Source organism: Pan paniscus, chromosome X, assembly GCF_029289425.2.
Source record: "Pan paniscus chromosome X, NHGRI_mPanPan1-v2.0_pri, whole genome shotgun sequence".
In the NCBI taxonomy this organism is placed as follows: domain Eukaryota; kingdom Metazoa; phylum Chordata; class Mammalia; order Primates; family Hominidae; genus Pan; species Pan paniscus.
In genome coordinates, this window is record NC_073272.2 from 63,814,774 (window position 1) to 63,842,297 (window position 27,524).

A 27,524-nucleotide genomic window follows, 5' to 3' on the forward strand; every position below is an offset into this window, starting at 1 on the left:
GTGTATAAAAGACCTAAAGGTAAGGGTGAAAATTGTAAAATTATTGACAGTGAACACAGGATAAAACATCATGATACTGAATTCAGCAATCTTATATCACAGATATAAGACCAAAAGAATAAAAATGGATAAATTGGGCTACATCAAAATTAAACTTTTGTGTATCAAAATACACTATCAGAAGAGTGAAAAGGCAACCTGCAGAATGGGAGAAAATATTTGCAAATCATATATCTAGTAAGGAGTTAATATCCAGAAGGGGAGAGCCCCAAGATGGCCAAATAGGAACAGCTCCAGTCTACAGCTCCCAGCGTGAGTGATGCAGAAGACGGGTGATTTCTGTATTTCCAACTGAGGTACGGGGTTCATCTCACTAGGGCTTGTTGGACAGTGGGGGCAGGACAGTGGGTGCAGCCCACCGACTGTGAGCTGAAACAGGGCGAGGCATTGCCTCACCCAGGAAGCGCAAGGGGTCAGGGAATTCCCTTTCATAGCCAAGCAAAGCTGTGACAGATGGCACCTGGAATTTTGGGTCACTCCCACCCTAATACTGCACTTTTCCAATGGTCACAGCAGACGGCACACCAGGAGATTATATCCGGCACCTGGCTCAGAGGGTCCCACGCCCAAAGAGCCTCGCTCATTGCTAGCACAGCAGTCTGAGATGGAACTGCAAGGCAGCAGTGAGGCTAGCGGAGGGGTGCCCGCCATTGCTGAGGCTTCAGTAAGTAAACAAAGCAGCCTGGAAGCTCGAAATGGGTGGAGCGCACTGCAGCTCAAGGAGGCCTGCCTGCATCTGTACACTCCACCTCTGGGGGCAGGGTATAGCTGAACAAAAGGCAGCAGAAATCTCTGCAGATTTAAATGTCTCTGTCTGACAGCTTGGAAGACAGTAGTGGTTCTCCCAGCACGGAGTTTGAGATCTGAGAATGGACAGACTGCCTACTCAAGTGGGTCCCTGATCCCAGAATAGCCTAGCTGGGAGACACCCCCCAGTAGGGGCAGACTGACACCTCACACAGCTGGGTACCCCTCTGAGATGAAACCTCCAGAGGAACGATCATACAGCAACATTTGCTGTTGAGCAATATTCGCTGTTCTGCAGCCTCTGCTGCTGATACCCAGGCAAACAGGGTCTGGAGTGGACCTCCAGCAAACTCCAACAGACTTGCAGCTCATGGTCCTGACTGTTAAAAGGAAAACTAACAAACAGAAAGGACATCCACAACAAAACCCCATCTGTATGTCTCCATCATCAAAGACCAAAGGTAGATAAAACCACAAAGATGGGGAAAAAACAGAAGAGAAAAACTGAAAATTCTAAAAATCAGAGCGCCTCTCCTTCTCCAAAGGAACGCAGCTCCTCACCAGCAATGGAACAAAGCTGGATGGAGAACGACTTTGGCGAGTTGAGAGAAGAAGGCTTCAGATGATCAAACTACTACGAGCTAAAGGAGGAAGTTCGAACCCATGGCAAAGAAGTTAAAAACATTGAAAACAAATTAGATGAATGGCTAACTAGAATAACCAATGCAGAGAAGTCCTTAAATGACCAGATGGAGCCGAAAACCATGGCACGAGAACTATGTGACGTATGCACAAGCTTCAGTAGATGATTCGATCAATTGGAAGAAAGGGTATCAGTGATTGAAGACCATATGAATGAAATGAAGTGAGAGAGAAGAGAAGTTTAGAGAAAAAAGAATAAAAAGAAATGAATAAAGCCTCTAAAAAATATGGGACTATGTGAAAAGACCAAATCTATGTCTGATTGGTGTACCTGACAGTGACGGGGAGAATGGAACCAAGTTGGAAAACACTCTGCAGGATATTATCCAGGAGAACTTCCCCAATCCAGCAAGGCAGGCCAACATTCAAATTCTGGAAATACAGAGAACACAACAAAGATACTCTTCGAGAAGAGCAACTCCAAGACACATAATTGTCAGATTCACCGAAGTTGAAATGAAGGAAAAAATGTTAAGGTCAGCCAGAGAGAAAGGTCGCATTACCCACAAAGGGAACCCCATCACACTAACAGAGAATCTCTCAGCAGAAACTCTACAAGCCAGAAGAGTGTGGGGGCCAATATTCAACATTCTTAAAGAAAAGAATTTTCAACCCAGAATTGCATATCCAGCCAAACTAAGCTTCATAAGTGAAGGAGAAATAAAATCCTTTACAGACAAGCAAATGCTGAGAGATTTTGTCACCACCAGGCCTGCCCTACAAGAGCTCCTGAAGGAAGCATTAAACATGGAAAGGAACAGCCATTACCAGCCACTGCAAAAACAGGCTAAATTGTAAAGACCATCGAAGCTAGGAAGAAACTGAATCAACTAATGAGCAAAATAACCAGCTAACATCATAACGACAGGATCAAATTCACACATAGCAATATTAACCTTAAATGTAAATGGGCTAAATGCTCCAATTAAGACACAGACTGGCAAATTGGATAAAGAGTCAAGACCCATTAGTGTGCTGTATTCAGGAAACCCATCTCATGTGCAGAGACACACATAGGCTCAAAATAAAGGGATGGAGGAAGATCTACCAAGCAAATGGAAAACAAAAAAAGTCAGGGTTTGCAATCCTAGTCTCTGATAAAACAGACTTTAAACCAACAAAGATCAAAAGAGACAAAGAAGGCCATTACATAATGGTAAAGGGATCAATTCAACAAGAAGAGCTAACTATCCTAAATATATATGCACCCAATACAGAAGCACCCAGATTCATAAAGCAAGTCCTTAGAGACCTATAAAGAGACTTAGACTCCCACACAATAATAATGGGAGACTTTAACACCCCACTGTCAACATTAGACAGATCAACGAGACAGAAAGTTCACAAGGATATCCAGGAACTGAATTCAGCTCTGCACCAAGCAGACCTAATAGACATCTACAGAACACTCCACCCCAAATCAACAGAATATACATTCTTCTCAGCACCACACCACACCTATTCCAAAACTGACCACATAGTTGGAAGTAAAACACTCCTCAGCAAATGTAAAAGAACAGAAATTATAAAAAATTTTGTCTCTCAGACCACAGTCCAATCAAACTAGAACTCAGGATTAAGAAACTTACTCAAAACTGCTCAACTACATGGAAACTGAACAAGCTGCTCCTGAATGACTACTGGGTACATAACGAAATGAAGGCAGAAATGAAGATGTTCTTTGAAACCAACGAGAACAAAGACACAACATACCAGAATCTCTGGGACACATTCAAAGCAGTGTGTAGAGGGAAATTTATAGCACTAAATGCCCACAAGAGAAAGCAGAAAAGATCTAAAATTGACACCCTAACATCACAATTAAAAGAACTAGAGAAACAAGAACAAACACACTCAAAAGCTAGCAGAAGGCAAGAAATAACTAAGATCAGAGCAGAACTGAAGGACACAGAGACACAGAAAACTCTTCAAAAAATCAATGAATCCAGGAACTGAGTTTTTGAAAAGATCAACAAAACTGATAGACCGCTAGCAAGACTAATAAAGAATAAAAGAGAGAAGAATCAAATAGATGCAATAAAAAATGATAAAGGGGATGTCACCACTGATCCCACAGAAATACAAACTACCATCAGAGAATACTATAAACAACTCTACGCAAATAAACTAGAAAATCTAGAAGAAATGGATAAATTCCTTGACACATACACCCTCCCAAGAGCAAACCAGGAAGATGTTGACCAATAACAGACTCTGAAATTGAGGCAATAATTAATAGCTTACCAACCAAAAAAGTCCACGACCAGAAGGATTCACAGCCAAATTCTACCAGAGGTACAAGGAGGAGCTGGTACCATTCCTTCTGAAACTATTCCAATCAACAGAAAAAGAGGGAATGCTCCCTAACTCATTTCATGAGGCCAGCATCATCCTGATATCAAAGCCTGGCAGAGACACAACAAAAGAAGATAATTTTAGACCAATATCCCTGATGAACATTGATGCAAAAATCCTCAATAAAATACTGGCAAACTGAATCCAGCAGCACATCAAAAAGCTTATCCACCATGATCAAGTGGGCTTTATCCCTGGGATGCAAGGCTGGTTCAATGTACGCAAATCAATAAACGTAATCTAGCATATAAACAGAACCAAAGACAAAAACCACATGATTATCTCAATAGATGCAGAAAAGGCCTTTGACAAAATTCAACAGCCCTTCATGCTAAAAACTCTCAATTAATTAGGTATTGATGGGATATATCTCAAAATAATAAGAGCTATTTATGACAAACCCACAGCCAATATCATACCGAATGGGCAAAAACTGGAAGCATTCCCTTTGAAAACTGGCAACAGACAGGGATGCCCTCTCTCACCACTCCTATTCAACATAGTGTTGGAAGTTCTGGCCAGGGCAATCAGGCAGGAGAAAGAAAAAAAGGGTATTCAATTAGGAAAAGAGGAAGTAAAATTGTCCCTGTTTCCAGATGACATGATCGTATATCTAGAAAACCCCATTGTCTCAGCCCAAAATCTCCTTAAGCTGATAAGCAACTTCAGCAAAATCTCAGGATACAAAATCAATGTGCAAAAATCACAAGCATTCTTATACCCAATAACAGACAAACAGAGAGCCAAATCATGAGTGAACTCCCATTCACAATTGCTTCAAAGAGAATAAAATACCTAGGAATCCAACTTACAAGGGATGTGAAGGACCTCTTCAAGGAGAACTACAAACCACTGCTCAACGAAATAAAAGAGGATACAAACAAATGGAAGAACATTCCATGCTCATGGATAGGAAGACTCAATATCATGAAAATGGCCATACTGCCTAAGGTAATTTATAGATTCAATGCCATCCCCATCAAGCTACCAATGACTTTCTTCACGGAATTGGAAAAAACTACTTTAAAGTTCATATGGAACCAAAAAAAGAGCCCGCATTGCCAAGTCAATCCTAAGCCAAAAGAGCAAAGCTGGAGGCATCATGCTACCTGACTTCAAACTGTACTACAAGGCTACAGTAACCAATACAGCATGGTACTGCTACCAAAACAGAGATATAGACCAATGGAACAGAACAGAGCCCTCAGAAATAATACCACACATCTACAGCTATCTGATCTTTGACAAACCTGAGAAAAACAAGCAATGGGGAAAGGATTCCCTACTTAATAAATGGTGCTGGGAAAACTGGCTAGCCATATGTAGAAAGCTGAAACTGGATCCCTTCCTTATACCTTATACAAAAATTAATTCAAGATGGATTAAAGACTTACATGTTAGACCTAAAACCATAAAAACCCTAGAAGAAAACCTAGACAATACCTTTCAGGACATAGGCATGGGCAAGGACTTGATGTCTAAAACACCAAAAGCAATGTCAACAAAAGCCAAAATTGACAAATGGGATCTAATTAAACTAAAGAGCTGCTACACAGCAAAAAAAAAAAAAAAAAAAAAAAAAAAAACTACCATAAGAGTGAACAGGAAACCTACAGAATGGGAGAAAATTTTTGCAATCTACTCCTCTGACAAACGGCTAACATCCAGAATCTAAAAGAACTCAAAAAAATTTACAAGAAAAAACGAACAACCCCATCAAAAAGTGGGTAAAGGATCTGAACAGACACTTCTCAGAAGAAGACATTTATGCAGCCAACAGCTGCATTTATGAGCCATGAAACAATGCTCATCATCACTGGCCATCAGAGAAATGCAAATCAAAACCACAATGAGATACCATCTCACACCAGTTACAATGGCGATCATTAAAAAGTCAGGAAACAACACGTGCTGGAGAGGATGTGGAGAAATAGGAACACTTTTACTCTGTTGGTGGGACTGTAAACTAGTTCAACCATTGTGGAAGACAGTGTGGCGATTCCTCAGGGATCTAGAACTAGAAATACCATTTGACCCAGCAATCCCATTACTGGGTATATACCCAAAGGAATATAAATCATGCTGCTATAAAGACACATGCAGACATATGTTTATTGCGTCACTACTCACAATAGCAAAGACTTGGAACCAACCCAAATGTCCAACAATGATAGATTGGATTTAGAAAATGTGGCACATATACACCATGGAATACTATGCAGCCATAAAAAATGATGAGTTCATGTCCTTTGCAGGGACATGGATGAAGCTGGAAACCATCATTCTCAGCAAACTATCGCAAGGACAAAAAACCAAACACCGCATGTTGTCACTCATAGGTGGGAAATGAACAATGAGAACACTTGGACACAGGGTGAGGAACATCACACACCAGGGCCTGTTGTAGGGTGGGGGTAGGGGGGAGGGATAGCATTAGGAGATATATCTAATATAAATGAAGAGTTAATGGTTGCAGCTCACCAATATGCCACATGTATACATATGTAACAAACATGCATGTTGTGCACATGTACCCTAGAATTTAAAGTATAATAAAAAAAAATATAAATATCCAGAATACATTAAAAACTCCTACAACAACAACAACAACAATGAAAAACAATTATAAAGTGTGCAAAGGACTTTGTCATTTCTCCAAAGAAATTAAAATGGACAAGACACACATTAAAAAGATGTTCAACAACACTAATAGAGAAATGAAAATCAAAACCACAATGATATATCACCTCACACCCATAAGAATGGCTACTATCCCAATAAAAGGAACAAAGAACAAAGAATAACAAGTTTTGGTGAGGATGTGGAAAAATTGGAAACCTTGTCCACTGCTGTTGGGAATATAAAATGATGCAGCCATTATTTAAAACACTATGGTGCTTCCTCAACAACGTAAAAACAGATTTAACATATAATCCAGAAATTCCACTTCCAGATACGTATCAAAAGAATAGGAGCCTGAACAACATAGCAAGACCCTGTCTCTACAAAAATAAAATAATTAGCTGGGCGTGGTGGCACATGTATGTAGTCCTAGCTACTTGGGAGGCTGAGGTGGGAGGATCACTTGAGCCCAGGAATTAGGGATTACAATATGCTATAACTGTGCCACTGCATTCCAGCCTGGGTGACAGAGTGAGACTCCATCGCAAAAAAAAAAAAAAATTAAGTTGGGAGCAAGGACTCAAAAATATACTTTTACAAAAATGTTCCATTCAGTATTATTCACAAAAGCCAAAAGGAGGAAGCAACCCAACGTCCACTGCCAGATGATAAAAACAATATGGTATATACAACCAATTAAATATTACTCAGCCTTAAAGAGGAAGGAAATTGTGACACATGCTACAATATGGATGACTTTTGGGGACACTATGCTAAGTAAAATAAGCCAGATACAAAAGGAAAAACATTGTATGATTCCTCTTATATGAGGTACCTGGTCAAGTCATGTTCAGAGATAGAAAGTAGATTGGTGGTTGTCAGGGGTAGGTGGCATGATTTATTTAATGGTTAGGGTTTCAGTTGAAATGATTTGTTTAATGGGTAGGGTTTCAGATGAAAAAGTTCTAAAGATTGACCTAACACTACTGAATTAAAACCTAAAAATGGAAGTAATCTAAAACCTAAAAAAGTGGACTAACGCCTAAAAATGGTCAAGAAGGTAATGGACCTTCTTGGAACTAACCTAAAACCTAAAAAAGTGAACTGACACCTAAAAATGGTAAAAAAGATAAATTTTAAGTGCATTTTACTACACTTAAAAGTAAATTACTAGTAGGACAAAGAGCACTAAACTGGGAGTCGTGGGACACAAGACCAAGCCCCTGATCACCTTATGAACCAGAGGATCTTGCACATGCTGTTTAGTTTTTTATTTTATCTTATTTTTTACTTATAACATTTATTACCATCTCTGACCAGATGCACATTAAACATTTTGTATATAAAAAAAAAAAAGAAATAATAGCGTTCCCATGGACTCTTTACCCAGTTTCCCCAGTGGGTAACTGCAGTACAATATCACAACCAGGATACTGAAACTGATAGTCAAGATACCAACAATTCCACTAGGCAAACTCCTGCTCTCCTTTAGTAGCCACACCCACCTCCCCCTCATACCCACCACCTCCTCGGAGTGTGGACTCTGTCCTTAGCCCTTCATAACCATTAATCTGTTCTCTATTTCTTTAATTTTGTCACGAAATTTATGTAAATGAAACCATACAGTACATAGCATTTTGAAATTGGCATTTTTCATTTAACATATTCTCTGCAAGGTGTTGCATATATTTAGTTTGTTCTTTATTGCTGAGCAGTATTCCATGGTACAGATGGACCACAGTTTGTTTAACCCTTTACCTGTTGAAGGACATCTGGGTTGTTTTCAGTTTTTGACTATATGAATAAAAATGCTATAAGTATTCATGTAGAGGTTTTCATATAAACAGAAAGTTTGATTTTTTTCTGGCATATATGGCCAAGAGTACAATTTGTACAATTGTTGGGGCATATGGCATTTGCATATTCAATTTTTTAGAAAACTGACAAACTGTTTTTCAAAGTGGCTCCATACTATTTCATATTTCTATTACATAAATGAGCCAAAGGTAGCCTCTGCATATGGACCTTATGTTATTTTTTCTTAGCAGGCTGGGAACTCATTCACTCAAAAGCCTGCTAGTACCAAACTCAAATTTTTACACATCCAATTGTTTTAAATAGCCAAACTAAGCATATTTTTAACCCTTTAGAGCCTGCCTGTCTTGCATACCCCACAAAACTGCCCCCAACATCTGCTAACCAAAGATAAGATTAACTCCAGAGTAATAAAGACCCCACATCACTGCTGCCCTTCAGAACCCTCTGACCCAGCAACTTCCTGACATGCTGCCTAGTCATCTAAACACGTAAGCCCCTCTGATATTCCTCTTTCTTGAAGAGAAGTTTCCTTGCCTTCCTCCCCTTCTGCGTGCTGGCCTCTACACTCATGCTAACCTGTCAAAGTGTTGCCTGCTGAACACCCCACACACCCCTCAAAAAGCTTGTTGTGTGCTACTGTGGTCATTATCTTTTCCTTCTTTCCTTGATCAGTCCTGAAATCCCTCAACTCATTACAAGTGGCAACAAGGATGGAATTTTGGTGATGACCAGGAAATCAATATGGGACCTACCAAGTCAATAGGAGGATTAACTGTCAAAACAACCCTGGACGACCTTAGTGTTTGGGACTCAGAATTTGGAACACGTTCGCATAACTTTGGCATGGCATTCTTCTGTACTGAATTACACTCTATATTTTCTATGGTCTCCCCCATGCCTCATGAGCCTGGACAAGTGGTAGTGCCAGTATTTGAGTAAATCCTCGCCATCAGAACTGACTTTTGAGAGAGAGGCACCAAGCTGCCCAGGGAAGGTCAGCCTGATCACCTGGGTCTCCCACTAGAAAGTCACTAGGTAGGCACTTGTGGGCCTGAATAGAAAAAGGGAAAGTACATACCTCTGGACCACATGTGGGTTACCCCAGATCCCATAATGGGCTGTAGGAGAGTTCCCCATGTCCAGACTGGTGATATGTGATGAGAATACTCTGAGATGAGAGAATATCCTTGTCCTTGGACACTGCTATGGCAGGCAAACAAGCTGATAAGGCAGAGATGTCAGTCCGATGCTGGTCTCCTAAGCACAATTGGGAGACACTTGCAAGCAGCTAGTAGTCCTCTGCTATCATGACAATTATGCTTTAGATACTCTCATTCTAGTCCTTTGTTGGAAGTACGTTGAGCTCTCCATCTTTTGGCTGAGCCGACTAAAGCATTATTTCAAGTGACTAAATCAAGGAAAGTTACATTCCAGGACACCAAAGGAAGTGGCTATCCTACTCAAGGGATGCTCCAAACCATAAAGTAGGTGCATGTTGGACCTCACTGTTGGTTGCTTTTCACCAGGGTTTGCACAGAGAGGAGGTAGAAACTCAAACTCCTGCAGGAGATGAGTCGGAAGGGAAGATCCTGGGGAAGAGAATTGGTGACCTCTAAAGAAGAAAGCAGCAGCATGGTGTCATCATGCTAGGGACTAGGATCATTTACCCTCTGCTTTGCCAGTAACCACTGGCAAAGTCATAAAGACAGAAAAACAAAAGAAGAGGGCCACTTCTCTTTTGGAGCAGAAAATGCATCATCTTTCTTGCCCTTATGTCCAGTCTCTCCGTAAGGACCTGACCCAGGAACTGAATGAATAAGGGACTGCCTGACTATATATACAGAATGTATCTGTCAGGGAGCAAACTCCACCTAATAGGGGAATTAAACAATTGGCTGCCATAGTACAAGATGGAAAAAAATGGTGTCACTGCCAAAGTATCCCGCATAATAAGCATGGAAGGTAGGAGTGACCCTCAAAAGAGGCTTTGTGCCTCAGTCCACATATACCTTGTTGATGTGGATTTTTACGGCTTGGCTTGGTGGGCTTTCCATCCTATATTAGGCCTTATAAAGGCCTGGGAAGACTGTCAATGGAAAATGTTAACCAAGGTCAAAGATCTCCTACATCAGCTGGGGATGCTGAAGTGGGTTTATCAGGCAACAGATGACCTGCAGCATGATGACTTGGCAAGTCCAGAGGAAACGGAATTCAATCCCTTGTCTAACGACTTATTTCTCAGGAGGGCGCCTGACAAGTGTAAGTCCTCTTTTTGGGCAATAATGGCTAATGCTAAAACAACTGAAGAGTTCATAGCTTCACTGGATTTAGTAGAAATACATGAAAGACAAACTCAAGTGTTGCCTGTTAATTCAATGACTATAACCCCATCTAGCCTAAATCAAAATTACTATCAACAGTTATGCTGCACCCTTCTAGACCAAGCAAACCACGTAAAGCCAGGTCCGTGGTTTAGCTTGAACCCTGAGTAAACAAAAGGGGTTACATTGGACCCTAAGGGACAAAGGGGCCCAAATTGGATGTTCTCTCATACATTGGTGAAGCAAGTATTAACATTTACTAGGGTTAGATTACAATCTGCAGCAGGTATTCAAAGTCAGCCTCACTTGGGAAGCCTGCTCCTGATCTCCTCCAGTGGCAGGGACCCACCCCCACATAGGGATCTGGTGGTTGCAGAAGGTGGCTACTTCCAGTAGACAATCACCCTTTTACCATATTAACTGTAGTTTGGCTCTACAACATTGGCTGGCTTTGTTGGACATGGGTGCCCAAATCTCCCTAATCCTAAGAATCACTCATGCTCTAAAGGAATCCCCTCACCCCTCACCCTGTCCAGGAGGATGATTATGTAAAGGAGCAATTACTTACTTAACTATTAAAATTGATCCAGTTCTGCTAAAAGATGCTTTGATTCTGGTTGTACCCCTGAGACTATCCCCTTTCCTTATTTGAATGGACTTCTTCAATCAGCTAGTAACTCCATAGAACCTAATGCTTTTATGGTATTGGTGGGCACTACCTGGTGGGAACCAGTTAACTTTCCCCTACCAGGGCAGGTGGTAAATACGGCACAGTACAAGCTAAGGCAAGACCCTGAAGGATTATAGGCTATCATAGCTTATTTAAATAACGTGTACTGATTCTTACCATCTCACCTGTCAATCCTCTGGTATAGCCTATGTGTAAAGCCACTATTAATAAATGGAGAGAGTTAAATAAGAGCACCTTTTTATTGGAGCACTTCTACTAGATATCATCACCTTAATGGATGACATTCAAAACAACATAGATAAATGGCATGGAGTTATAGACTTGCCTAACATGCTCCAATTGGGAAATATTTTGTAGGAGAGTTAATCACAATTTGCCTTCACTTTTGAGGGTGAAGAGTATATTTTTTCCCAGCCACCTATGGGATACTCAAATAGCCCTGTGATCGAACTTGTGCAGATATGACCTAGATGCCTGCCCCATTATTTCCACCAGAAATTCAGCTTTGGCATTATATTGATAAAATCCTCCTTACTAAATCTTACCAAGATTCTGTCTCTGAGGCTATCACAACTGTGAGAAAACACTTCAATGAGAGGGGATGGTATCTTAGTCCACTTAGGCTGCTATAACAGAATACCATAAATTGGGTGGCTTATAAACAATAGATATTTATTCCTCACAGTCATGGAGGCTAGGAAGTGCAAGATCAAGATGCCAGCAGGTTTGGCATCTGGTGAAGGTCCTCTTACTACTTCATAGATGGCTGTCTTTTTGCTGTGTCCTCACATGACAGAAGGAGAAAACAATGTCTCTGGGGTCTCATTTATAAGGGAACTAATCCCATTCATGAGGGCTTCGCCTTCTCTTAATGCCTAGGCCTCAACTCCTAATACCATCACATTGGGAGTTAGGATTTCAACATATGAATTTGGGAGAACATAAATATCGCCTATAGCAGATGGGCAACTGCCCCACATAAGGTACAAGACCTCTCTATTAAATCTTGGGGTTACCTTTGGAACTCAGAAGGATGAACTATTCTCAGTCTGGTAAGACAAGCTCCTAGTGCTCCAACCTCCCACACTGGTAAAGAAGATCCAACATTTGATAGGAATGTTTATATTCTGGCTCCAACACACTCCTCACCTCCAATATTTGCTACTGAGTCACCTGTAAGTCTCACTTTTCAGTGAGAACCTGAGCAACGAGGTACTAGATAAACTAAAGGAAGCTATTACTTTGGCTCTCCCGTTAGTGCACCTGAATAAAACTTAAAATGAGATGTTTCTGACACACACACACACACACACACACACACAAAATTGTTTCCTAGACTCTCTTGAGGTAAACCTAAATGCAAGAACTAAAACTGTAAAATTCTTTTTTTCTCTCACAAGATTTACAAGACTAAAACTGTAAAATTCTTAGAAGAGAACATAGGGGGAAATCTTCATGACATGGAATTTGGCAATGATTTCCTCAACATGACACTAAAAGCACAGGCAACAAAGAATAAATTGATAAACTGTACTTTATCAAAATTTTGTGCATCAAAAGATACTATCAAGAGAATAAAAAGGTAACCAGAGAATGGGAGAAAATATTTGCAGATCATATATATGGTAAGGGATTGATATAAATAATATATAGAGAATTCCTAAAACTCAACCACAAAAAACAACCCAATTCAAAAATGGGCAATGGACTTGAATAGATATTTCTCCAAAGAAGATATACAAATGGACAATAAGCACATGAAAATATGCTCAATGCCACTAGTCATAAGGAAAATGCAAATCGAAACCACGAGATACTACTTCATACCCACTAGGATGGATACTATCCAAAAAACAAAAGGAAAAATGCAATTATTGGTGAGGATACAGAAAAAATAGAGTCCTTGTGCATTGCTGATGGGAATGTAAAATGGCACAGCCACTGTGGAAAACAACTTGGAAGTCGTTTAAAAAGTTAAATATAAAATTACCATATGATCCAACAATCCACTTTTAGGTATATACCCCAAAGAACTCGAAGCAGGAAATCAAACAGACAGTTGAATACCAATATTCATAGACAAATTATTAACCAAAGCTAAAAGGTGGAAGCAACCCAGATGTCCATCAATGGATGACTAAACAAAATGTGCTATATCCATACAATAGAATATTTTTCAGCCTCAAAAAGGAATGAAGTTCTGATACATGCTGCAACATGGATGGACCCTGAAAACACCATGCTAAGTGACATAAGCCAGACACAAACACATACAAAAACAAATATTATATGACTTCACTTACATGAGCTACCTAGAATAGGTAAATTCATAAAGACCAGAAAGTAGAATAGAGGGTTGCCAGGGGCTGCTGGGAGGGGAAAATGGAGAGTTATTTTGTTATGCTATGGAGTTTCTGTTTGGGATGATGAAAGAGTTCTGGAAATGGATAATGATGGTAGATGCACAACTTCTGATTGCTGATTACACTGTACACTTAAAATGATTAAAATGGTAAATTTTATGTTATGTATATTTTACAAAAACCAAAACAAGCAAAAAATACCATGGGGCCAGAGGACGGACTGTTATATAAATGAACCACAGATAGCCTCTGTATATGGACCCTATGCTGTTTATTTCTTCATTACAGGTTAGGAACCCATTAGCTGAAAAGCTTGATAGTACCAATCTGAAAATGTTACACAGCCAATTGTTTTAAATATAGCCCACATGAGTATATTTTTAGGCATTAGAGCCTGCCTGCTTTACATACACTGCAAAACTTCACAAAATATCTACTACCCATAGACAAGAAAAACTGTAGGGCAATAAAGACCCCAAGCTGCTGCTGGTCTTCAGAGTTCCCTGACCCACAGACTCCCTGCTGTGCTGCCTAGCAACATCATATATTAATAGACATGTCAGCTCCGTCTCCTTCATGAGTTCCTTAGCCCTCCTCCCCTTATGGGTTGTGCCCTCAGGCCTATACCAGAGAGTCTGGATGGCCTCGTGCTGTGAAGGATTTTCCCAGGTGCAAATCTGTCAAAGGATCACTTAAAGTTTGCTGTGCGTTAACGCCATCTCGTGATTCTTATCAGATGTAAAATCCTTCAAAGTCACTATAATCCCCACCAGGAAGGCAGGAAAAATTCAGCTTTTCAGTATCTTTGACAGCACTTTGTATTGTAACCATTTTTTTTTTATTTTAGCCATTCTGATAAATGTGTAGTAGTATCTGATTGAGCATTTGCATTTACCAAATTGGCTAATGATGTTGAACATTTATCTTTTTTTTCTTTTAAGTTTTAATGTTTATTTCTCCAAGACAGCCTAGCTTGTACTCTATTTGGATAAATTTCATAAGCTAGTTTTCTGCTGTTACTAGTTTTAAACTTTATATTTCTGATGACAAGACACGCTGCAAAAATACTCTAGTTCAACAGAGTTATGTTCACAAAACAATTTTTATCCATTCTACACTGTTTCAGAATTACTAGTTGATTTTTAAACACAAAGTAGATATAGAGGCTAATGGTGGTTAACGTGATATATTTCTTATAGCAAACTGTGGTTCACACAATACTTGTGCTCAAAGGGGAAGGCACATGATTTCCTAAAATGAGCCACCTTATAAAGAGTTCTTACTGTATAAATTACATCACATTTACTGTACATAACCTCAAAACTGAGGTATTATTCAATTTATAAAAACTACTTTATCAGTCTTTACGAAGCAGTACATATGTGCCAAATTCCATTTTAGAAGTTTCCACATCATTTTCATATAAAACAAAGTTTGAAAACAAGTAACATTTAAATACAGCATGGTATTCTAACACAACTGAAACTTTTTTCTTCTTCTTCTCTACAGGAGCCAACAAAATCTGAAAATGAACTATGCTGTAAATTTACCTCATGCAAAGATCTTTATGTTCTCTCTGAAAGTGAAAAGCATGGCCTTTTAAGCACATTTTACTGTTTTATACTATTATGGCAACTTGTGTACTGCAGCACAGTCTGTTTTGAGAAAAAGTTATGATTTTTTTCATGCAAAAATCTACACAAATTAGCTTTGATAAGGAAAGACATTCATAGCATCAAACATTCATTCAGTGCAAATGCACAAGGAAACCTTCCTGAAATGTTTTCTGACTTGAGAGTCAACTAAAAAGAAAGCCATACTAGGTAAATAAAAACTTACAGGGGCAGGGAGGAAAAGGGGTAAGGGGAAATAGAAAACATAAGTTGCAGAGTAAACAAATGTCTGCTGCTGATCCAGTATTTGTTTTTATGTCCAGTGTACATTAACACTCAGGATCTCATTTTGATGATTTACTAGGCTATCAGCCACCTGAAGGCAAATCAAGCTTGCATGTGTTCACATACAGCACCACTACCACACTCCTGTACATAGTCACTCCAGGACTAGGAGTCTAATTCATGAATGAGAGCCCTAGATTTTAAAGATGATACTGACTGTCCATCACTGAGCCAGACATTCATTCAACATTTTCCATTTGGACACTGCTTCATAGCAAGGCCTAGGCTCATTTTCCTTTTACTTATGTGGGCATCCAATTCTCTTTTACGCTTACAAGCCTTGAAGATAATAGTACTACACTTTCCCCTCAGTTTATATAGAGTAAGTCAATGTTCTTTCTCAGGCACTGAAGATCTGTGACCTGTAGCCCTTTTTACTATGAACAGCCTAAATAAGCATTCATGTAAAGTTTTCATTACATTTTGCCACTCATTCTCACTCATACCCATTCACCATCTTGACCACATTTGGGCATTTTCTGTGATTCCAAATGAAATCTTCACATTTTCTTTCCCAATTTAATGCAGAAGCAGATCCCATGAGCTAAGCTTGATGGATCAAACCTTCATATATATATATATATATATACATACATACATATATATATACACATATACACACATATATGTATATACATATATATATATATACGTATGTATGTATGTATATAAATTGTACCTAACTTCCACAATACTGTTCTAAAACTGGAACTGTTCTATTGGTATACTGGCAGATAAATTGAAACCAAATGTTCCACCTTGAATTGCCTCTGGATCAAGGCTAAGATCTTCATCAATATCATTTGAAGAGAACTGAGCAATCATCTCATAGGCTAATTTGTAGATGTCTCCATTTTTATGATTTTGAAGTTGTTCAATTTTCTCCAGTCCTCCACATTTTTCTATAAGATTGGCTATGGATTCTGCGTCATTTTTAGCCATTTTTAATATATTACTTAATTCATCCAGTACTACTTGTACAACTTGTGCATCTTTTACAGTCAGCTTCTGAGTGCCAATATCCCCCTTATCCAAAAGGTTTATTATTCTTGGTACAATATTGGCATCAATTACTGCCTGTATCTGCAGCTGATTACCTGCAGTGATGTTACAGAGAAACCATACTGCCTCTTTATTAATTTTCTCTTTGGGATGTGTCAGGATTGCCCGCAAGTATGAAAGAGCATCATAATTCACAACTACTTCTGTTTGCTCTTCAATTCCAGTAGCCATGTTGCTCACAGCTTGAGGTGCAGCAGTCTGAACCACCCGGCGGCTGAGCAGAGGAACCTAATAAGGAACTATTCCAGAGTCTATTACCATCTGTATTTGTTCATTGCCAGCACCAGTAAGGTAAGAGAGGGCCCAGTCTGTATCTACTAATATATTTACAAATGTATGATGAATTAGAACACAAAGAGCTGAAAGCATTTCCTGTATGGTTTCCATTGGTGGTGGTGGGTCTTTGTGGTGACATAAATTGGCCATAACCCAGGCTGGGCATGGTGGCTCACACTTGGAATGCTAGCACTTTGGGAGGCTGAGGCAGGAGGATTCTTGAGTCCAGGAGTTAGAGACCAGCCTAGGCAACATGGTGAGACCCTGTCTCTACAAACAATTTAAACATTTAGCTGGGTGTGGTGGCATGCACTTGTGGTTCCAGCTACTCGGGAGGCTAAGGCAGGATGATTTCTTGAGCTCCAGAGGTTGAGGGTGCAGTTAGCTGTGTTTGCGCCACTGCATTCCAGCCTGGGTGAGCCCCTATCACAGAAAAAAAAATGTTTTGAAGTAAAATAAAGGTTTCACAACTCCAAGACTTATGACATAATCTCTACATCGGGAGAACCATCACCTATGATAGTTCTCAATGCCCACACTGCTTGCTCACAAACATTCTGATGAAGTGAATGGAGGAGCCTCAGGAAATGTGGCACAGCATTGGACTGAACTACTGTTTGAGCTTGTTCAGAGGTTCTAGATGCAGTGTTTGTCAAAGCCCATGCAGCTTCTAACTGTAAAGCATTGTCATCTCTTTCAAGACAATAGACTAGAACAGGCAGTATTCCAGATTTTATTTTTATAAATTGGTAGACTTCAATCACTGGACAAAGCTTCCTAGCAGCCCAAACTGCATTTAATTGAATTTCTTAGTTATCACTTGAAGCATTTTGAATAATAGCTACTAGAGAGGTATTTTACACTCCATAATCATCATTTGTATCATTCTTCACAGGTATCTTCATTCAGTACGTTCCTTCTCTTTAAGAGATGTTCATCTCTTTTATTCTTCCTTAATTCAACTACAACTTCATTTTGCTGTCTTCTCATAATCCCCAAGTTGTGGACTTTGTTCTCAAAATTCTTGAGCCATTGGCTGTCTAGTTTTTCATTGTCCACTATGAACGAGCTGATGACTCCTTCCCCTACCCAGACCCCACAGGATCTGCCCCAACCACCATGCCACACCGACACTCCCAGGAACCAGGCTGCCTGTGCTGCTATGCCGGCTGTGCCACTGCTTCCTTCCTCCTCCTCAACTGCCTCAGCTGAGGCCTTCTCCTCTCCCTGTACAACTCCCTTCCTCAACCCCAGCATGAGAGCAGATCAGGTGGAGACAACTACGGGAGCGGAATGGCAGCAACGGTGGCGGAATGTAATGCATGCTGAGAGTGAGATGGCCTCAATCTCTGCACACCTTTTCATGTGCTTATTTTCCATCTGTTATATTTTCTTCAGTGAAATGTTTATGTCTTTTGCCTATTTTTAACTAGGCTTGTTTTTACTATTACGTGTTAAGAGTTCTTGATATATTCTAGATACTAGTTTGTTACTGGATATGTTATTTGTAGTATTTTCTCCCAGTCTGTAGCTCTGTAGCTTCTGTAGAGGAAAAGTTTTTAATTTTATTGAGGTCTAATATATCAACTTTTCCTTTTATGAATCATACTTTTAGTATCAAGTGACTTACCTGAAATTTTTCTAAGTTTTCTTCTAAAAGATTTATAGTTTGAGCATTTTACATTTAAATTTATGATCCATTTTGTATAAAGTATGAGGTGTAGGTGAAGGTTAATTTTGAGCAGAGAGGGCAATGGATTGCTCAGCATCATTTGTTGAAAAGACTATCCTTCCCCCATTTAATTACTTCTGTAATAATTTAGGCGTATCTTTGCAGGTTGGCTTTTGGGTTCTCTATTCTCTTCTATTGAGTTTTGTATCTATCCCTCTACCACTGCCGCACAGACTTGATTACCATAGCCATATAAATGTCTTGAAATTGAGTATAATGGTTCCTCCCACCTTATACTTCTTTGTCAAATTGTCTTAGCTATTCTACCTCCGCTGACTTTACATACACATTTTAGAATAATGTTGACTACATCTCCAAAAAAAATCTGCCTGCGATTTTCATAGGAAATGTATTGTAATTGCATACCAATTTGGGAAGGGCTGACATTTTTACTGTGTTGATTTTGACAATCCACGAACATGCAATGTGCCTCTCCATTCATTTAGATCTTTAATTTCTCTATCAGCATTTTCTAGTTGTGAGCAGATCTTATACATGTTTTGCTACATTTGCATTTACGTATTTATTTGAATGATTGTGAATGATATATTTTTTATTTCAATATCTGTATGTTCATTGCTAGTATATGAAGCACAAGTGATTTATGTATGTTGATATTGTGTCCTATGATTGTGTTGAAGTCACCTATGTTGATGGGTGCAGCACACCAACATGGCACATGTATACATATGTAACAAACCTGCACATTGTGCACATGTGCCCTAAAACTTAAAGTATAATAATAATAATAATAATAATAATAAAAAGAGAATTAGCTAAGAATTCAAAAAAACTTTTGACGAGGCATAATACTTTTTTTTTTTATTTTATTTTTTGAGACAGAGTCTCACGCCATTCTCCTGTCTCAGCCTCCAGAGCAGCTGGGACTACAGGTGCCCACCACCGCGGCTGGCTAATTTTTTTTTTTTTTTGTATTTTTAGTAGAGACGGGGTTTCACTGTGTTAGCCAGGAGGGTCTCGATCTCCTGACCTCATGATCCACTGGACTCGGCCTCCCAAAGTGCTGGGATTACAGGCATGAGCCACTGTGCCCAGCTGACAGGGCATAATACTTTTTATGATTTCTTTATTTTTTAGTTTTTTGGCTTTCCTATTTATAATTCAGAATATAGTATCATCTATTATAGTTATACCTATATTTTTCTGACAATATTTCCTAATTTTTTATTTTCCAATTTTATAAACAATATTTTCATTTGATTCCAGTCTATAAACTATTTCTACATAATGATTAATAATACCATTTCTATAAACGTCATGTGCTGTATACGTGGCATGGCGTATACAGATAGTTTTGTGTTTTATGTTTTGTTATATAACCTATATTGAGTTAAATTTTGTGGAGTGTGTAAGCTCTGTGTCTAGATTCAATTTTTTCTTTTTTAATATGTGGATGTTGAGTTGTTCTGGCACCATTGGTTAAAAAGACTTTCCTTTCTCTGTTGAATTGTCTTTGTTCCTTTGTCAAAGCTGAGTTGATTATATTTCTGTGGGTCAATTTCTGGGCTCTCCATTCTGTTCCATTGATCTATTTGTACTTGTTGTTTGTTTGTTTCCAATAACACCCTGTCTTAATTATTGTAGCTTTGCAGTAAGTGTTAAAGTCAGGTAGTTTCAGTTCTCCAACTTTGTTATTCTGATTCAATATTGTGTTGGCTATTCTGAGTCTTTGGTGTCTCTATATAAACTTTACAATCAGCCTGTCAGTATTCACAAAGTAACTTGCTAAGATTTTGATTGAGATTTTATTGGATCTATAAAGTTGGGAAGAACTGACAGATTGGCAATATTGAATCTTTCTATCCATGAGCATAGAATATCTCTTCATTTATTTAGTTCTTTGATTTATTTCATCAGATTTTTATAGTTTTCCTTGTGTTGATCTTGCATATATTTCGTTAGATTTATAGCTAAGTATGTCATTTTTTGTGTGCTAATGTAAATGGTATTGTGTTTTTAATCTGAAATTCCACTTGTTCATTGCTAGTATGTTGGAAAGCAATTGATTTGTGTATATTATATTAAACTTGTAAATGCAAAAAAAAGAGTTGTTCTCTGGTTTTCTAGATTCGTTGGGATTTTTTCTACATAAACAATCATGTCATCTGCAAATAGAGACAGTTTTATTTCTTCCTTTCCAATCTGTAGGTCTTTCATTTATTTTTCTTGCCTTAATTCTATGGCTAGGACTTCCAATACTAGTTAAGATTTTGAAGTCACAAATTATGAATTAAATTACTGTCAAACCTTGGAGATAATATAGGTTCAGTTCCAGGCCACTGCAATAAAGCAATTGTCACAGTAAAGTGAGTATCACAATAAAGCCAGTCACACAATTTTTTGGCATGTGATTATGTTTACAATATACTGTAGTCTATTAAGTATGCAACAACATTACATCTAAAAACTGTATATATCTTAATTAAAAATACTTTATTACTAAAAAATGCCAGCAATCGTTTGAGCTTTCAGCAGGTAGTAATCTTTTTGCTGGTGGGAAGTCTTGCCTCGATGTTGATGGCTGCTGACTGCTCAGGGTACTGGTGGTTGAAGGTTGGAGTGGCTGTGGTAATGTCTTAAAATATGACAACAATGAAGTGTGCCACATCGATGTACTCATCCTTTCATGAAAGATTCCTCTGTAGCATGTGATGCTATTTCAGGCATTTTACCCACAGCAGAACTTCCTTGAAAACTGGAGACGATCCTCTGAAACCGTGACACTGCTTTTTCAACTAAGTTTATATAATATTATAAATCCTTTGCTATCATTTCAACAATGTTCACAGCATCTTTACTAGCAGTAAATTCCATCAAATAAATCACTTTCTTTGCTCATCCATAAGAAGCAACTCCTCATCCATTCAAGTTTTATCATGAGATTGCAGCAATTCAGTCACATCTTCAGGAACCACTTCTATTTATATTTCTCTTGGTATTTCACCATATCTGCCGTTATATCCTCCACTGAAGTCTTGAACTCATCAAAATCATCCATGAGAGTTGGCATCAACTCTTTCTAAACTTCTGTTAATGTTGATATTCTGACTTCCTCCCATAAATCATGAATATTCTTTTTTTTAGAAAAATTATACTTTAAGTTTTAGGGTACAAGTGCACAATGTGCAGGTTTGATACATAGGTATACATGTGTCATGTTGGTTTGCTGCACCCATCAACTCGTCATTTACATAAGGTATTTCTCCTAATGCTATCCATCCCCTAGCCCCTCACCCCCCAACAGGCCCCAGTGTGTGATGTTCCTTACCCTGTGTCCAAGTGTTCTCATTGTTCAATTCCCACCTATGAGTGACAACATGCGGTATTTGGTTTTCTGTCTTTGTGATAGTTTGCTGAGAACGACAGTTTCCAGCTTCATCCATGTCCCTGCAAAGGACATAAACTCATCCTTTATTATGGCTGCATAGTATTCCATGGTGTATATGTGCCACATTTCCTTAATCCAGTCTATCATTGATAAACATTTGGGCTGGTTCCAAGTCTTTGCTATTGTGAATAGTGCCACAATATACATACGTGTGCATGTGTCTTTATAGTAGCATGATTTATAATCCTTTTTTTTTTTTTAATTTTTTTTTATTGATAATTCTTGGGTGTTTCTCACAGAGGGGGATTTGGCAGGGTCATGGGACAATAGTGGAGGGAAGGTCAGCAGATAAACAAGTGAACAAAGGTCTCTGGTTTTCCTAGGCAGAGGACCCTGCGGCCTTCCGCAGTGTTTGTGTCCCTGGTTACTTGAGATTAGGGAGTGGTGATGACTCTTAACGAGCATGCTGCCTTCAAGCACCTGTTTAACAAAGCACATCTTGCACCGCCCTTAATCCATTTAACCCTGAGTGGACACAGCACATGTTTCAGAGAGCACAGGGTTGGGGGTAAGGTCACAGATCAACAGGATCCCATGGCAGAAGAATTTTTCTTAGTACAGAACAAAATGAAAAGTCTCCCATGTCTACTTCTTTCTACACAGACATGGCAATCATCCGATTTCTCAATCTTTTCCCCACCTTTCCCGCCTTTCTATTCCACAAAGCCGCCACTGTCATCCTGGCCCGTTCTCAATGAGCTGTTGGGCACACCTCCCAGACGGGGTGGTGGCCGGGCAGAGGGGCTCCTCACTTCCCAGAAGGGGCGGCCGGGCAGAGGCGCCCCTCACCTCCCGGACGGGGTGGCTGGCCGGGCGGGGGGCTGACCCCCCCACCTCCCTCCCGGATGGGGCGGCTGGCCGGGTGGGGGGCTGACCCCCCCACCTCCCTCCCGGACGGGGCGGCTGGCCGGGCAGAGGGGCTACTCACTTCCCAGTAGGGGCGGCCGGGCAGAGGGGCCCCTCACCTCCCAGATGGGGCGGCCGGGCGGGGGGCTGACCCCCCACCTCCCTCCCGGACAGGGCGGCTGGCCGGGCGGGGGGGCTGATCCCCCCACCTCCCTCCCGGACGGGGTGGCTGGCCGGGCAGAGGGGCTCCTCACTTCCCAGTAGGGGCGGCCGGGCAGAGGCGCCCCTCACCTCCCGGACGGGGCGGCTGGCCGGGCGGGGGGCTGACCCCCCCACCTCCCTCCCAGACGGGGCAGCTGGCCGGGCGGGGGGCTGACACCCCACCTCCCTCACGGACGGGGCGGCTGGCCGGGCAGAGGGGCTCCTCACTTCCCAGTAGGGGCGGCCGGGCAGAGGGGCCCCTCACCTCCCAGACGGGGCGGCTGGCTGGGCAGGGGGCTGACCCCCCCACCTCCCTCCTGGACAGCGTGGCTGGCCGGGTTGGGGGGCTGATCCCCCCACCTCCCTCCCGGACGGGGCGGCTGGCCGGGCAGAGGGGCTCCTCACTTCCCAGTAGGGGCGGCCGGGCAGAGGCGCCCCTCACCTCCCGGACGGGGCAGCTGGCCGGGCGGGGGGCTGACCCCCCCACCTCCCTCCCGGATGGGGTGGCTGCCGGGCGGAGACGCTCCTCAGTTCCCAGATGGGGTGGCTGCCCGGCGGAGAGGCTCCTCACTTCTCAGACGGGGCGGCTGCCGGGCGGAGGGGCTCCTCACTTCTCAAACGGGGTGGTTGCCAGGCAGAGGGTCTCCTCACTTCTCAGACGGGGTGGCCGGGCAGAGACGCTCCTCACCTCCCAGACGGGGTCGCGGCCGGGCAGAGGCGCTCCTCACATCCCAGATGGGGCGGCGGGGCAGAGGCGCTCCCCACATCTCAGACGATGGGCGGCCGGGCAGAGACGCTCCTCACTTCCTAGATGTGATGGCGGCTGGGAAGAGGCGCTCCTCACTTCCTAGATGGGATGGCGGCCGGGCGGAGATGCTCCTCACTTTCCAGACTGGGCAGCCAGGCAGAGGGGCTCCTCACATCCCAGACAATGGGCGGCCAGGCAGAGACACTCCTCACTTCCCAGACAATGGGCGGCCAGGCAGAGACACTCCTCACTTCCCAGACGGGGTGGCGGCCGGGCAGATGCTGCAATCTCGGCACTTTGGGAGGCCAAGGCAGGCGGCTGGGAGGTGGAGGTTGTAGCGAGCCGAGATCACGCCACTGCACTCCAGCCTGGGCACCATTGAGCACTGAGTGAACGAGACTCCGTCTGCAATCCTGGCACCTCGGGAGGCCGAGGCTGGCGGATCACTCGCGGTTAGGGGCTGGAGACCGGCCCGGCCAACACAGCGAAACCCCGTCTCCACCAAAACCAGTCAGGCATGGCGGCGCGTGCCTGCACTCGCAGGCACTTGTTAGGCTGAGGCAGGAGAGTCAGGCAGGGAGGTTGCAGTGAGCTGAGATGGCAGCAGTACAGTCCAGCTTCGGCTCCGCATGAGAGGGAGACCGTGGGGAGAGGGAGAGGGAGAGGGAGAGGGAGAGGGACATAATCCTTTCGGTATATACCCAGTAATGGGATTGCTGGGTCAAATGGTATTTCTAGTTCTAGATCCTTGAGGAATCACCGCACTGTCTTCCACAATGGTTGAACCAATTTACACTCCCACCAACAGTGTAAAAGCATTCCTATTTCTCAACATCCTCCCCAGCATCTGTTGTATCCTGACTTTTTAATGTTCGCCATTCTAATTGGTGTGAGATGGTATCTCACTGTGGTTTTGATTTGCATTTCTCTGATGACCAGTGATGACGAGAATTTTTTCATGTCTGTTGGCTGCATAAATGTCTTCTTTTGAGAAGTGTCTGTTCACATGCTTTGCCCACTTTTTGATGGGATTGTTTTTTTCTTGTAAATTTGTTTAAATTATTTGTAGATTCTGGATATTAGCCCTTTGTCAGATGGGTAGATTGCAAAAATTTTCTCCCATTCTGTAGGTTGCCTGTTCACTCTGATGATAGTTTCTTTTGCAGTGCAGAAGCCCTTTAGTTTAATTAGATCCCATTTGTCTATTTTGGCTTTTATTGCCATTGCTTTTGGTGTTTTAGTCATGAAGTCCTTGCCTATGCCTATGTCCTGAATAGTATTGCCTAGGTTTTCTTCTAGGGTTTTTATGGTTTTAGGTCTAACATTTAAGTCTTTAATCCATTTTGAATTAATTTTTGTATAAGGTGTAAGGAAGGGATCCAGTTTCAGCTTTCTACATATGGCTAGCCAGTTTTCCCAGCACCATTTATTAAATAGGGAATCCTTTCCCCATTGCTTTTTTTTTTTTTTTTTGGCAGGTTTGTCAAAGATCAGATGGTTCTAGATGTGTGGTGTTATTTCTGAGGGCTCAGTTTGGTTCCATTGGTTTATATATCTGCTTTGGTACCAGCACGATGCTGTTTTGGTTACTGTAGCCTTGTAGAATAGTTTGAAGTCAGGTAGCGTGATGCCTCCAGCTTTGTTCTTTTTGCTTAGGATTGTCTTGGCAATGCAGGCTCTTTTTTGGTTCCATATGAACTTTAAAGCAGTTTTTTTTTCCAATTCTGTGAAGGAAGTCATTGGTAGCCTGATGGGGATAGCATTGAATCTATAAATTACCTTGGGCAGTATGGCCATTTTCACTATATTGATTCTTCCTACCCATGAGCATGGAATGTTATTTCATTTGTTTGTTCCTCTTTTATTTCGTTGAGCAGTGGTTTTTAGTTGTTCTTGAAGAGGTCCTTCACATCCCTTGTAAGCTGGATTCCTAGGTATTTTATTCTCTTTGTAGCAATTCTGAATGGGAATTCACTCATGATTTGGCTCTCTGTTTGTTTGTTATTGGTGTATAGGAATCCTTGTGATTTCTGCACATTGATTTTGCATCCTGAGACTTTGCTGAAGTTGCTTATCAGCTTAAGGAGCATTCCCTTTGAAAACCGGCACAAGACATGGATGCCCTCTCTCACCACTCCCATTCAACATAGTGTTGGAAGTTCTGGCCAGGGCAATCAGGCAAGAGAAAGAAATAAAGGATATTCAATTAGGAAAAGAGGAAGTCAAATTGTCCCTGTTTGCACATGACATGATTGTATATTTAGAAAACCCCATTGTCTCAGCCCAAAATCATGAATATTCTTAATGGCATCTAAAATAGTGAATCGTTCCCAGAAATTTATTTACTTGGCCCATGTCCATTGGAGCAATTACAATCTATGGCAGCTATGGCCATACAAAGTGTATTTCCTAAATAATAAGACCTGAAAGTCAAAGTTACTACTTGATCCATGGGCTGCAGAATGGATATTATGTTAGCGGCCATGAAAACATTCATCTGCATGCAGATCTCCATAAGAGCTCCTAGATTACTTGGTGTACTGTTATTGAGCAGTAATACTCTGAAAGAAACCTTTTCTTCTGTACAGTGCACCTCAACAGTGACCTTAAAATATTTAGTAAACCATGCTGTGAGCAGACATGCTATCATCTAGGCTTTTTTGTTCTATTTATAGAGCACAGGCAGAATAGATTTATTATAATTGTTAAGGGCCCTAGGATTTTTGGAATGATAAATGAGCACTGGCTTCATCTGAATGTCACCAGCTGCATTAACCCCTAACAAAAGTTAGGCTGTCCTTTGGAAATTTGAAGCCAGACACTGACTTCTTCTTTCTAATTATGAAAGTACTAGGTAGCAGCTTCTTCCAATAGAAAGCTGCTTCATCTATATTGAAAAATCTGTCCTTCAGTGTGGCCATCTTCACCAATTATCTTAGCTAGATCTTCTAGATAACTTGTGCAGCTTCTACATCAGTACTTGTTGCTTCACCTTGCACTTTTGTGTTATGGAGATGACTCCTTTCTGTAAAGCTCATGAACCAAGCTCAGGTAGCTTCCAACTTTTCTCCTGCAGCTTCCTCACTTTTCTCAGCCTTCAAAGAATTGAAGACAGTTAGGAACTTTTATCAACAATAGGACTGTTTTGCTTTCTTATCGTTTGTGTTTTCACTAGAGTAGCACTTTTAATTTCCTTCAAGAACTTTTCCTTCACAGTCACAACTTGGGCTGTTTGGTGCAAGAGCCCTAGCTTTTGTCCTTTCTCAGCTTTTGACGTGTCTTCCTTGCTAAGCTTAATGATTTCTAACTTTTGATTTAAAGTGAGAAACATGTGACTCTTCGTTTCACTTGAACACTTAAAGGCCATTGCATGGTTATTAGTTGGCCTAATTTCAATATTGTTGTGTCTTGAATCCAGAAGACTGAAAAGATGGAGCAATTATCTTCATTTCTTTCCATATTCTGCATTCTAGTTCTGTGATTTCAGCCATCTTAGCCTGGTTAAGAACCCTTGTTGAAGAACTAGTACTGTCATTTGGAGGAAAGAAGACACTCTGGCTTTTCAAGCTGTCATAGTTCTTGCACTGGTTCTCATTTTTATCAGCTGATGTTT

At 41.0% G+C, this 27,524-nt stretch overlaps 1 protein-coding gene, 1 long non-coding RNA gene and 1 pseudogene across 3 annotated transcripts in view; 1 reads left to right on the forward strand and 2 right to left on the reverse strand.

Moving 5' to 3' along the window:
• Positions 1 to 27,524, forward strand: part of LOC117977762 (uncharacterized) — a 177,410-nt gene that overhangs the window by 75,440 nt on the left and 74,446 nt on the right. For both annotated transcript variants that reach the window (XR_008622710.1, XR_008622711.1), the window contains one exon: positions 16,864 to 16,990. This is a non-coding gene — a long non-coding RNA (uncharacterized LOC117977762). The remainder of the gene's footprint in view (positions 1 to 16,863; positions 16,991 to 27,524) is intronic.
• MTMR8 (myotubularin related protein 8) overlaps positions 1 to 27,524 on the reverse strand; it is a 134,851-nt gene that overhangs the window by 25,839 nt on the left and 81,488 nt on the right. The gene's annotated exons all lie outside the window — the stretch shown is intronic.
• On the reverse strand, positions 16,337 to 27,218 carry LOC103785829 (importin subunit alpha-3-like; annotated as a pseudogene).